Source organism: Vidua chalybeata, chromosome 8 (assembly GCF_026979565.1).
Source record: "Vidua chalybeata isolate OUT-0048 chromosome 8, bVidCha1 merged haplotype, whole genome shotgun sequence".
NCBI lineage: Eukaryota > Metazoa > Chordata > Aves > Passeriformes > Viduidae > Vidua > Vidua chalybeata.
The window spans coordinates 21,834,555-21,848,361 of record NC_071537.1 but is presented as its reverse complement, the minus strand read 5'-3'; positions in this window follow the sequence as shown (position 1 = coordinate 21,848,361).

The window sequence follows — 13,807 nt, the reverse complement described above, 5'->3', positions numbered from 1 at the left end:
AGAAACACAGAACCAGATACTCAGTTGATGTCAGTCAGGGCTTTTCTGCTAACTTCAAAGAGAATAGCAAATTTAATGTGAGTTTGCAGTGAAATAGGATATTGAAATTCTTCAGTGCTGCTTAGTTTTCCATCCTTGGGCTCACCACAATCAGGAACTAGAGAAGAGATGAGGCTTTGTAGAGCACTGATAAAACTACAGCAAATATATCACTAGGCTTTGGCCCTTGAATGCCACTAACTCATAGATAAACTGGAAGGAGTTGAATGGAAATCAATAACAATGAAGGATCTCAAATAGATGGGCTTTGAAGAAAGTCACTATCTTCTTTTGTTACACATAAAAGACAAGAAATGTCATTAAAATAAATAAATTCATGATAGCCCTATAGCAAACCAGTTGCTTTCCATCTCTGCTTCAGAGTGGAGATTCTACTTAGGAATTAACTTTCTACTACAGCTCTAAAGAAACAGCACATAAATCCTCACACATTCCCTGCCCTGTTCTTCCTAGATAAACAATCTGTACAAGAATGAAATTGGAAACTAAGATGAGTCATTGGTTTCACCACTAGTTCAGATCTGTTCATTGTCTAACCCCCCACGCATTCACTTGATTCAATTTATGATGAAATTCCAGAGGTGTGAATGGCTGGACAATGCTTAAGGACTCTTTGCAGCTGGATCACCTCTCATCACTGCAGTGTAGTACGGTTGCACATGGGCCAAGAACAGGATTTCATAGAATCTAAACCGAGATTGAACATCCTTCCATAAAGATTTGCTGTAGCATAAAGAACAAATCATACACTTTGACAAGAAGTTTTGAGTCAAGTTTACAGTTTGTGTCAAGCTGACAGCCTTTGCTTCTGTCTTATGAGTGTGAAGCCAGTCTCTTGCAGTGTGGCTATCCTTAAAAAGTCATACCGAAGCATACAAAATGTCCAGCTCCTGATACCATGGAAATTACTTCTCTGAGGGCATTTATGATAGCAATTGGAAAGAAAAAAAAAAAAACAAAAGACAAAATAAATTCTCGGAATAATCTCATGATAACTGTGGCTAGCTTTTTACACTGGGATAGTTTGAAAGCTTCAAGAACCATACATTAATGCAACTAAAAACATTTAATGAAGGAACTGTTACCACACAGGTACCAGGGAGATAAGAATGATCTCTGGTTAAGCACAATACTTGGATCTTAAGTGGTCTGGGGCCTGTCCCTCGCTGTGCAACATATTTCCTGTACAAACCTAAACAAATGGCTCTAGAAGTACCCTAATTCCAGGTCTGTAAAGTTAGAACTTTGTCAGCCACTTCTTTTCATGCTTCAGGTACATACATCTGTAGTGTATCTCACAACAGGGAACAGATTTGGAACAAATGAAAGAAGGCATTTCCAAAGCAGGTAATACTCTTACAGGCAACTGGCACCATCACATTTCATCGGGCATGTATGTCTAGAAAATCTTCTCCAGCCAGAAGAGGGAGATCTGTGGTTTGAGATCTCTAGACCAACAATTCCTATTAATCACTTTGGGTGGGCTTACCTTGCACTTCATTATCAAAACCTATGCCAAGCTTATGGGTAGCACAATTACGTACAGCCAGATATCTCTGTCTCTCCGTGGCATGTAGGTTTTCCAGCTGTCATGAGCCCCTGCTCTCCACAAGATTTTTATAAGAAGACTGAGCATGAAGATGGAAATGCAGTCATGATATAATGGAGTGTGGTGCCTGATACTATCAGAGTTTTTAATATTAGTCTCATTGCTGCGGGGTTTGAACACTTCCAGCTGAAGTTGGGTGCTGCCATCATCCAACTGTCTGATAGAGAGACCTGCAGGCAAAGTTGTGGTTGTAAAACTTGAGATGAGCAGATCTTCTATCTGTATAATGAGCTAATTAAAAATTAATTTAAACATAGTCTGTATAAAGTGCTGAAGCATATGATGTAGGGTATAATCCTATGCTGGATTTGACAATTCACAGCTGCTACTGCATATTCAGTGTTTTTGAACAAAATGATATGTTCCTTCTGCCAGACTCCAATGAGAATTTTCTCTCACTGAGGACTTGAGAGTCTGACTCCAGGATGCAGATTGAATGGTTAGTCTATGTGATGATGTGCAGAGATAAGAGCTCAGATCTAGAGGCCATTTGACTGTGTTTGCACACATGCTGTTCCTTAGACTAAGCAGTGTTCTAGAAAACAAGCACGGATACATCCACTGTCCTTCTCACCATTCTTTGTTCCAGACTTTCTCATGCTCCACCAGCTTGTGTGTCTCAGCACTTTCAGTGTTGATGTATCCATAAATAGGATGAAAATATCTGTACTGGTAATAAGCACAAAAGGTTTTTTGCCTTCAAGGCATATAGACCCCTGGGAACTATGTGGAAAGCTGAAAGGCAACCTCTGATTGCTTTCCTCTGCCAATGACTCTGAGCTGGGACACAGATATATATGAGACATCCAGAGCTGGGGAAGCAGAAATCAGAGAGGTAGGACTGCACTTAGGAAGCCATGAAGAGAAAGAGTTCATACAATTCTTGCTCTCTTCTTGGACAGGGATCTACCACAAGCCATAACTGAGTCCTGCTCCAAATGAAGTGCTAGTCACTGTACTGCAGAGACATTGGGACTCCTCAATACACCAAACTCTGCTCCTTGCAGCCAGGCCAAAACTGGGATAAAATAGTATGGTACTGCTTGCAGAACCAACTAGAGGAAGAGGCATTCTCTTCCTTGTTTAGTAATGATATTTAAATAGCATAGAATGCAATGGATTTAAAAGAAAATCCCTTTCAGTTTGAATGAGAGCAACAGGATGGTTGCCTTGGCTTGAAGACTGAAAACCATATAAACATGAGTCCAGCTATATGAAGCAAGATAGGAATAAAAGGATTGCTTCTGAAAATAATTACTTAGTGTGATAATTTTTGAATCTGAAAACAACTACTTCCACTGACAGTTCACTAAACATTGGTATGTTGGTAGTTTGCTTACTGTATTATTAAATAAAACATTTTCCTTCTTGCTGAAAAAGCATGTTAATTAATCTTAATGAGATATAGCCTAGAAACACAATTAGGTAAGAATTATGCATGGCCACAATTACTTTTGTGGTGTTACCAGGTACAAAATCACTATGACTCTTGATAGAAATAACCTCAAACAGTTAGAGCAAAGCAGAACAGCAATTATGAAATAACTCCTTACTTACTAGAAAGAAAATCTTGCATATTCAGGAAGCTTTCTTAAACAGCAAGAACACATTTGTTCTTTACTCACCACCTTTATTCTGCCAGTGTCCCCAAAGCAGGAAAGGTACAGGGGCCCCAGGATTCTCTGAGCTGCAGTGGAGAAACCCAAAGATGGCAATCCTGAGATCAAGAAAGAGAACCATGAATAACAGGTAATTTCTGTGAATGAGACACAGAATATTTAATTTGAGAAAGAGCCTTCCATTATTCCCTTAAAAACTCAGTAGTAAAAACTCAGCATAGAATAAAATCATTCATTAGATTATTCTAGCCAGCTACTGCGTATTTCTTATTGAATTCTCATGAGAGCTCACAAAGACCTTGGTTGCTTCCCATAAAAGGGTGCATTTGTATGTTTCTGCAGTAGTACTGCAACCAAGCTACTTTTGTTTTGTGCTACTTACAAAGATGTTACATAAATTTTCAAACTAATATCAAAATATTTTTTTTATTTTTCCAGAATACTTATGTACATATTCAAGATGCAGACCACAATCAATTAGAGCCCTCTGTCCTAAAAGGACACCCTATAGAAAGGCCAGAGTTCATCAGGACAAGAGGTGGGCTCTTTTGTAGGCTCGTCAAGACTTCTTTATGGAGTAAAGAACAAATCTTCAAGAACTAAGTAACACAGAAAACTTTGGCCTCCTTTGTTCATGGAATGACATGTACATGATATTAGAGAGATGACCATAATACAAGAGCATGTGCAAAGCAGCATACATAAGAGATTGGATAAAACATTCCTTCCCAACCCTTCTTCACATACATATGCCAAAGGTTTGGTAGCCCTGACAATGAGCTTAACATCTATTAAATGAGATCTGATTGATGTCCTCCCAGCTGCAGCTGGTCAAATTTTTAATGACTGCCTGTTACAAAAGAAAGAGAAGCAATGCATTAACTGTTGAGCATAGAAATGCATGGTAGAAAACAAAACCTCCATCATGACAAGTAATACTCTTATTTCCTGTGCCTCACACTTCAAAGCTCTTTTGCATGTTTCCCTTACCACACTTATTGATTGGTGATTTGTACAGCCCATTCTTTAGTCATTTACCCATGAATATAAAATTTAAAGGATGACAAAATACACACCACGCCTAGTCCCTCCTGTCAATTTTATAGAGAGACATTTTAGTACAAAAACCAAACTGAATACCTGAATCCTCTAAGTGAATATTAAGCAGTGCTGATTAAGGATGTATTGGGGTTGCATGGCAAGGTTTTTACAGTGGGGGAGGTTACAGGGGTGGCTTCTGTGAGAAGCTGCCAGAAGCTTCCCCTGTGTCTGACAGAGTCAATGCCAGCTGGCTCCAGCACAGACCCACTGCTCCCCATTAGCAGCAATGCCAGTGGCCTCTGGGATAGCACAGTTAAGAAGGGGAAAAAACACCCCTGTGCAACAGCAGCTGGGAGGGGAGTCAGCCTGGGTCACCCCTCCCAAAACAAAGTCCCCGGGAGCTGTCTGGAGTTCTCTTGCAGCCCAAGCTGTTCAACATGGAGGCTCTCCACAACAGTTTGCCACAAGGAACATGCAGAGCAAGGTTCCCATGGCAGTTAACTCACACTCAAGAACAATTTTAAAAATCCACAGCTTAATTGCCACAAATAGAGTTTTCTCCAATCTTTTTTTTTTTTTTTTTTTTTTTTTTTTTTTTTTTTTTCTTTTTTTTTGTGCTTTATCTGAAAAGAAACAGTAAAATTATCTTACAGCAGATTTCTTTTTAGGCTGTGGTTAGGTGCTTGGAGAACAGTTGAATCTTGTGCAAGGTCCATGCAGCAAGGATGAGAGTTTTGAGATATAATGTGATCAAAGATTTTTGATTGCTGTATCTTTCTCAGGCTCCCCTGACAGCCTATTTTCAAATTAAACTCTTCCTTAGAAATACTCCTTCAGCTTAGCTTTTCAGAAAATCCCTGTATGTGACAGATCCAAAGCATAAACCTGCCAAGAACAGTCTTTCAGGTTTCCATTTACAGCAGCACCATTCTGGTTTATCAGGAAAGTAAAACATAAAAATATTTACAGGAAATAGTTTAATTGTTTGAATGGTTTTGTTCTTTTTATCCTGCACATTTCTAAACACATTAAGCATGTCTACATGTTTCTTTTTTTCTTTTCATTTGCTGAAGGAATCATCTAACAAACTGGGGTCTAAATAAAAAGAGTAGCAATGCAGCTACAGTAAGGGTGTGATTTCATGGTCAGTTTAATCTAGTTGGACTCTGAAATACTACTGCAAGGGACAAATTTTCCTTTCCTCCCATCTCACCTGTCTGTCCTCCACGCTTTGTGTCAGCACATGGAGATGCATCCTCAGCAGTCAGCCAGATCCGGTCCCCAGTGCAGCTGTACAGCTGGATGAGTGCTACTGCTGACACAACACAAGGACCAGGGACAGACACCCTTTCACCACCTTTTAGGTGTTTAAAAATGGATTAGCCATGGTTGATATAAAACTACACCCAAGCATCACCCCTTTTTGCAGATTCCCATGTTATTTGCTGCACAACAACAAATCATTGATAAATAGTAAGCATGTGGCATACCTGCCTGTGGCAAGCACATTTCTTTCTCTTTCAGGATTTTTCATAGAGGTACACAGAGAGAAAGAAAAAGAAAAAAAATTCTATTTCTGCTCCTTGTTTTTCTCATGTGGAATGTACTTGGAGAATTGTTTACCTGGGGTGATTGCTTGATTGGATTCTGGTGAGAGTTGTTTGAGTCTGGTGGCCAATCGGCTCCACCTGTGTCTGGACTCTGGCGAACAGGGTCACGAGTTGTTAGTAGTTAGATATGGTAGTTAGGGAAAGTAGCATGTAGTTTTTAGTATCCTCCTTTATATGGTATAACAATGTATTATAGCATAGTTATAATAAAGAAATTATTCAGCCTTCTGAAATGGAGTTGGACATCATCATTCTTCCCATTGGGTTCACCTGCATTTTACACCTGCCTTTATGACATGATGGTCATTTGGTAATAGAAATGGAAAGAGATACATCCGACAAATGTTTGTTTCAAGAGATCGGACAAGAAATGTAAATTAAACCAAATGAAAAAAAATTGTAAGAGAAATGTTATGGACAGGGAAGTGTGAGGCTTGAACATTCATTTTTCATTACTTTCACCTTCATCTCAGAAATACTACTTCCAACACTATACTGAATATTGGTGCCATGCTAATTATCATTAAATGAAAAGGTGGCTTAGGAGAAAGAGCTAAACCAAGTGGTGGAATGGAAAAGGCAATATGCTAGTGGCTTCAGCAGAATCTGGAGGAAGCCTTTAACATTTTTTATTTATTCCCACGCTGTCTGCTAAACACACAAAAAGACAGCAGAAAAACTTCAAGTTCTGTAAAAAGACAAGTTTGGGGACTACAGAATGAGTAGTGCAAAGTTAAATTATTTTTTTAGAAACAGATTTTCTTACTGTTGAGAAAAAAAGGGCCACTTCATATCATAAGAATTAAATAAAAGGAGAAAAAGAGGCAGTTTCCCCTACATCAGTTAGCACTAGCCATTTTCAGTGCCAAGATCCCAGATTAGATAGACCACCACTCTGATCCTGAATGACTTCTAGCCAACTCACTGCCCTTCACCTCAGCACCAGTGGCACAGTGCCTCAAGCCTTGACTCTGCAAGACAGCAGGATACAGACACCAGTGCTCTGTTCTGCAGTAGGGTATACAGCAGCAGTTCCCACAGCCATCACACGGAGCTATGTGGATACCCATTGCCAGGAAGGGTGGGGTGAGAGCACTTGGAAAGCCACTACTGAAAGTTCAAGTCAACAGGTTTGGAAACTTGGCAAAGACAGTGTAGACAAATAACTCAAAGTTTGCAGGGCACCTCTGTGGCTGGTATAAATCAGATGAGTACTACTGAGTTCAAGGGAACCTGCCAATGCATGACAGATGAGCACCCACTCCTTTGCAAATGCTCCTCTGAGTCCTGGTATCTGAACTGCTTGGATCTCATCCAGTTTTCTAGTGTTTCCTCCAGGCCAAGATGAGAACCACGCAAAACGTTCTGCCATTCTCAACGCAGTGAAAAATGAAATCACATTTGATCATGAAAGTTGATCCTCCATTTCTTACATCAGCAAAGATACAGACGAAATGTAAAAAAGATTAAGGAACTTCCTCTCCTTCGTTCAAAGCCCTACCCTGTAAGTGCTTTCCTGCTGCTGACAGAAATGAAAGTCAGGCCTGGATGAATCCAGCAGAGACACCGGAGCAGTGCTGGGCCCCTCCCAATGCCACGCCGCAGTTCGAAGCCCTGAAAGGCGGCAGATCTCCCACTGTGCTGCAGTTCAGCTCCCACCTGAAGAGCCACATGCCTTGCAGCAGTGTACTCTCTTTGCAGCAGTGTCTCCTCTGTGATAGTAGGTCCTTATCCTCTCTGCCTTCTACCATACAGTCACATGCTGCTCTCACGGTGCACAAATGCTGAGCAGCATCTCTGCTCATCCTGCTCGTTTTACCTCCAGCCACAGGTCAGTGCCAGCCAAAGCTCTTTATGTGCTGACTGTATTTGTTCTGGTTTAAGGCAAATTTGGGAAGAAACTTCCAAAGGGCATTCCTCTAGAAAGCAGATTCAAGTGGCCCCTTCCCCAGCTGGTTGGGGAAAAGATTTCCTTGGAGAAAAGTAGAAAAAAATCTGTTTATTTAACAAGCAAAGTATTCACAAGCATAAAAAATGAATAATGTTAAACTATAAAACCTCTCACTATTCAGAAGAGACAGCAAATTCAGAAAGTCCTTCTAGTGGGGTGTAGCTCAGCTTGCTCAGTCTCTTAGCAGTCTCTCCTGTGCTGGAATGCAGCATCCTGGGCCCTGGTGGGCCACAGGTATGAGCTGCTGGTGTTTTTCTGGGTTTTCAGTCCAGAGCACGGCTGATCAGTTCCAAGAAAAAGAAAAGCCACGGCCCAGGGAACTTCTCTGCCTCAGCTAGCTAAAAAAACTAACTAAAAGCAAAGGAGAGCTCTCTGCCACTGTGATCCATACAACACAATCTGTGAGAGGGAAAGCTGAAGCTCTTATCACTATAAGCATGATAAGAGCCTCAGTATTTTTTAATACAGCTGCCTCAGACATTCCACTGCTTTTCCTTCTCCCCTCTTTCTCTCTCAGATCTAGTTTTAAAGGTGCAAAACTTATTTCTGGGCTAAGCAGATGAATGGGGATACAATTCAGCATCATAAAGTCACCCCAGGACACTGAGCTTTGCCCATTGCTTCTGCCCCAACTCCCTTTTGAGGTGTTTGCTTTGACAACTGCCTTTCTACACAACAAGGTTGTCATAAGGATTTTTGAGACAATGAAGCCTGAAGTAAATGAGAGTCCTGATAATAGCAGAGAGATCAGATTGCACTCCATGCATGCTGCACACACACAGGTCAACTGCACAAAGTACGCACCGCTGTGCCCTGGGCTGGAGCTTGCGAAATTGCTTTCCTGCATATGGACAGCAGTTTTTTCCTTAGCAGCCACTACCACTGGTGCCAAAAAGGCAGCCAGCTGATGTGAAATATTGGAGGAAGCTTGTCTGTAAACATTTCATATGAAGCATAAGACTTCACTGGGCATTTAGAGAGGACATCTGGCAACTCTTTCACTGGCCAACAGGATTTGGAGATGCCTCCAAACTCATGCAGCAGCAGACTGCTTAGTCTTGGACATTGCAGTTTTCAGGCTTACTGATGAAAATAAGTATGAAATAAAGATGTAGAGACACAAATGAAACAAATAAGTAAAAAGAAAATAAAAACTTTTCAAAAGTTAAAAGGATTTCATACCATTTGAAGTTCATTTCTTAGCACAGTAAGGACTCAGCTACTTGGGCTGTTGATTTAGCCAATATTTTGACTACAGTAAAAGATGGCTCCTAGTTGCAAGACCTGGCTCTATGAATACCAACTTCCAAAACAACTGCAATTGTCAAGCATCTGGTTCAGCCTCTTACAGAAAGTCAGGCAGGGCCTGAACTCAAAACAGAGATTTGAATTTTAGTGCATTTCAGGGCTGATGATGAGAGGGTTGAGATATCAAGTTCCTCTAGTGTATCTTCAGTAAAACAAACACAGTTCTCTAACCCCATCATTTTCCCAAGATGCTGCTGTGGGCTGAAGTTTTGGGAGAGAAAGGAGTGGAAGAGGAGAAAGAAGTTCCTCATTCCTCCTGTTGTCCTTCCTGTTTTCATGTCTGTTTATGCAGAGGATTGTCTTTCCACAAGCAAACAACTAGAGACAAGCTCACTCCAAATGTATGTTCTCTCATGTTTCAAGCACTTGCTCTGTTCTTGCTGACTGTTTAGTTACACCATGAAAAATGGATATGTGGAATGAAGACATTTCCCCTTTGACTTGCACATTTGCTGAAGGTATGTCAAGGATCTGAGGCAAGGGGTATGGGCAAGCTTTCAAGAGTTTCCCTCCCCCCCTTCTCCTTTGCTTGCTTATTAGAAGAGCAATAAATATCAAGCAGACAGACCCTTCTCACAGTTACAAAGCCTACCTGTAACTGAGCTGGATAATTAGCAGCCTTGAAGATGATATATGACTTTCATTACCCTTTGGGACTGGAGACTAAATGAGGACAGAGCTAATTGCCGTGCAAAGCAGTTTGGCATGAATGAGAAAAATGCAGGCGCTGTCTCCTGCCAAAAAAGGGCCCTATTGCTGCTCTGATCTCATGGCTGGTTTTTGCCGCAGGAGTTCACTTGGTGTCCATAAATCATGGTCTGCTTACAGCTGAAACTGCACTGAGTCATCAACATGCAATAAGCTGAGTGACAGATTCCAGCCTGACTACATTAGAACTTCAGACTTAGTCCTTCCCCCCCCACACTACCCATACTTAACAGAAAATTAAACCCAGACTACACAGACATGAAGGCTGTGAGAAACACAAGGCTTGTTTACTTGACAATAGTTTTTTAAGACTGATGTTTCCAGGAAATAACATCATGCATTTTGAAAGGGAGAGGGCCACAAGCACTGAATTTATAAAATGACCCAACGCTATAGCACTTGGTTTGTCCTTCCTCGTGTAATAACTGATTAAAATGTATTGCCTTCCTTTAATGATCTAAAGTGGCACTTTGTCATCTTAGTTCTTATGGAGATAGATTTAGTCAGCTAACTGAGAAAATATTTTGCTGCTCTTTAAAATTAGGCCAGAAGAACCTGAAATTTGATTGCAAACCTGCTTCCAAAGTGACCTGGGGCATATTAACATCCATATTGTACCCTTAAGAAGTGTGGGCTTCTGGGGAATCTAACCCATCAATGCAAAACAGAGTCCTTGAAGATACTCTTTTCCTCTTCCCATTCTGTTTTACAGAAGATCTTTTGCTTTTCCCTAAAGGTACCTTAGGTCTATTTTTTTTTAATGGAAGAGATTGTGCTGAATTTGCAATATGGTATCCTGTCAGATCCTAATCAATTAGCCCACATCAGCTCAGCATAAGGCAGATACCAATTTAACTCAGAGAGCTAAGCCTTCTGATTTTCTCTAAGGGCAGTCACATAATTCATTCTTTGTAGTGCCAAATTATATTTGACATTTAATTTAAAACTCAAGGTACCATAATGCAAAATCTCACTAAAAATAATGGTGATAAAGCAGAGGAACATTTCATTTGACAGTGAGGATTTTTTCAGCTTATTTATGCACCCAAAGTTTTCCCCTCACCCACCTTTCAAAGGCCCAAACTCAGAAGGCAATCACTTTCAGGTGATTTTAGCTTCTACAGGTGCTTGCATACAGTAAAAGGACACTTAAAGGTGAAGCATACATGATGGTTGCTGATCACCTTTTGGGGGGTGAGCTCTGCCCTCCTTGATGACACAAGGTCGACTTTTCATGTATTCTTGCTGCTGTAGATAGCAGAAAGAAATATTCCAATAGAGTGGCTGGGCTAACTGGAATGGTTGTGTGTGGACTGGGGGAGCGGTAGTCAGCCTGAAAAGGTTGAGTTTTTACGTTTAGAAGACCCAGCAAGAGAGAGAAAAAAATAAAAAGTGTTTAATGGCTTCATTCACCATTCTCTGCCGTGCAGCAACTCCATTCACAGCTTCCTAGCACAATGGAAGTCTGGTGGTTCATCAAGCATATCTAGACTCTGACAATGCTTGTTCATGCACAAATGATAATAAAAACCCCAAGTTCTCCTCCATTCTTGAAATGTGCAACACACTGTGAATCCATGGGGAGTTCTAGCCATGGGCTCACTCAACACTTCCAGTAACAGTCAAACTCTAATAAAAGCACTACTTGGAAAAATTGTGCAGCTGTCTCTGTCAAGGTGAGTGGCTTATATGGACTGACTCTTTCTGTCGGTAGCATGCAAAATCCTAAGCAGCCAGAGATCTGCCTGGCTAATCCAGAGCAGCTCCGTGAGAAGAGAAAGTAATGGATAACAGCAGGCTCTGTCTGCATTGTTGAGACAATCTCAGATAGCAATAAACAAAGGACACTGGTACTGCAATCCTCCTGAGAGGGACTCAACTTTTGTCCCGTCAAGAAACAGCTACCACTTTGCAATAAAAAGAAGCAAATGTCTAATGTTCCCATCCTTTATGTGCCAGATTAGCTCTTGGGGGAAAAAAAATCATCACTGGTCACAACATGCTTCTCAACATAAGACGGATGACTCAGATTCTGGGATGTTAGGTCTTACTGTGGATTTCAATCCCTGATTAAGATGAAAACAGTTCAGAGCTAAACTCTGGTATTTTTAGAGTGAGTGTAGGCCTCAGGTTAGGCATTCTTGCTCTATTTCACAGTTGCATGTAGGTGCATGCATATGCTACTGCGAGACAAGGTCAAAATTTTGCCCATGTGAGTGGATCCATTTCTTTTCGTACTTGCTATGAGCTCCACATTTATGTTATAGAATACACCAGGTATTATCTGGGGTATGAAGTGTGGCCAGGAACAAAGTTGCTATGTACCTGAGTGAGAGAGTGCATTATCAGCATACTTGGAAATTAAAGAAACTGTATTTGATGTTGATACAGAGTGGCTGTGTGACAGGTTTAAATTAGTGGAACAATTGTGAGGGCATAACTTTGCTGTAGGATTTCCCTATCTTCCATCAAATTTAATGGTAGAATGAAAATACAACCCCAAAACTTCTGGAAAAGCAATTCTTCAGCATTGCGTAATACAGAGCTCCTTTCTGTGGTGAGTATCCTGCAATTCAGCTCTTCCGGACTTCCTGAGCAGAGACTGTATCAAGACATTACTTTCAATAGCAAGGATTTTGTATTTTAAATGTAAGGATAAGAGTACCTTTCTCAAGTCTAGATAACTGCTTTCTTAATCTAATTATACTTTTATATAGACTTTTATAGCATACTTTAGAGTTCCATAGTTTATTAATATTTTTACAGGGAAAAACACTTCCATTGGTTTAAGCACTATTAACAATTTTAAGAAATAGAGATGAAGCATCGCCTATTGCTTTTTCATAAAATTTAAGATTGTATCATGAGGAATTATGCAGCCTTCATACCTCTATTTCTAAGCTCATTTTACTTAACCTCTTCTCATCTGGAAATCTTTCCAGAAATTGGCTCACTGCTTTCACCCTTCTAAATCCTGTATGTAAAGTCCTGTTGAGTTGAGGGCAAGATATAATTTTCAAGATGTTAACCTGCTATAGATTCATATCACTCACTTCATACTCAGTACTGTCCCAGAAATTTTTGCAGTTGTGAATCTGTGTAGGTACACCTATAACTCCCCACCAACTTAATAGCAACATTTTGGCACACAAACATACAAGTGTGCAAAATCTTTAGAATATTTGAACTAACAAAAGATTCTGCACCAGATTCTTAAGAAAATTCAGCTTGACAAATATTTCTTCAAAATAGTCGAATCTTTTCAGAAAGGAAATTATGCAGGAACTGATACAATTTCATTACTGTAAGGAAGCTGGATTAGCTAAATGGTCATTTTAGTAGTCCATTTATACCACTGAATTTTTACTATTGCAGGAATAGAAGCTTTAAAAAAAAGGAATAATTTAAAGTGGCAGTTAAAAGTATGCAATCGGTAAATATCTAGATTGGAAAACTGACATTTTGTACTACAAAGAATCATTAAATAGAAGTGAAGGGATAAGGGCACTGACTGAGAATTCAGACCCTCAGATACATAAGTTGGTTCCAAGTGCTGATAGCCTAAGCACTTTCGCCCCCCCCCAAAAAAAAAAAAAAGGTAAACAAGAGTCTAAATTTATGCTTTCTGAAAGTCTTGTTCATAATCTCTTTTCATATGTGGGATTTACAATATTGCTTTGTAAAGACTCTACCAAACATGGGGAACTGACTTCAGAGTCCTTGCATCCCAAAAGGAAGCTGATTTTTAATTACATTGTGCAAAAACATTAGTGATAAAATCCCCTTATAAATACAAACAGAAAACTAAATCATAGTGTAGGAAGCCATATGGATTGGAATGCAGAGAGAGACTGAAAGAGAGGATGCAAATGACCTTGTGACATTTACACAGTCTAATTTC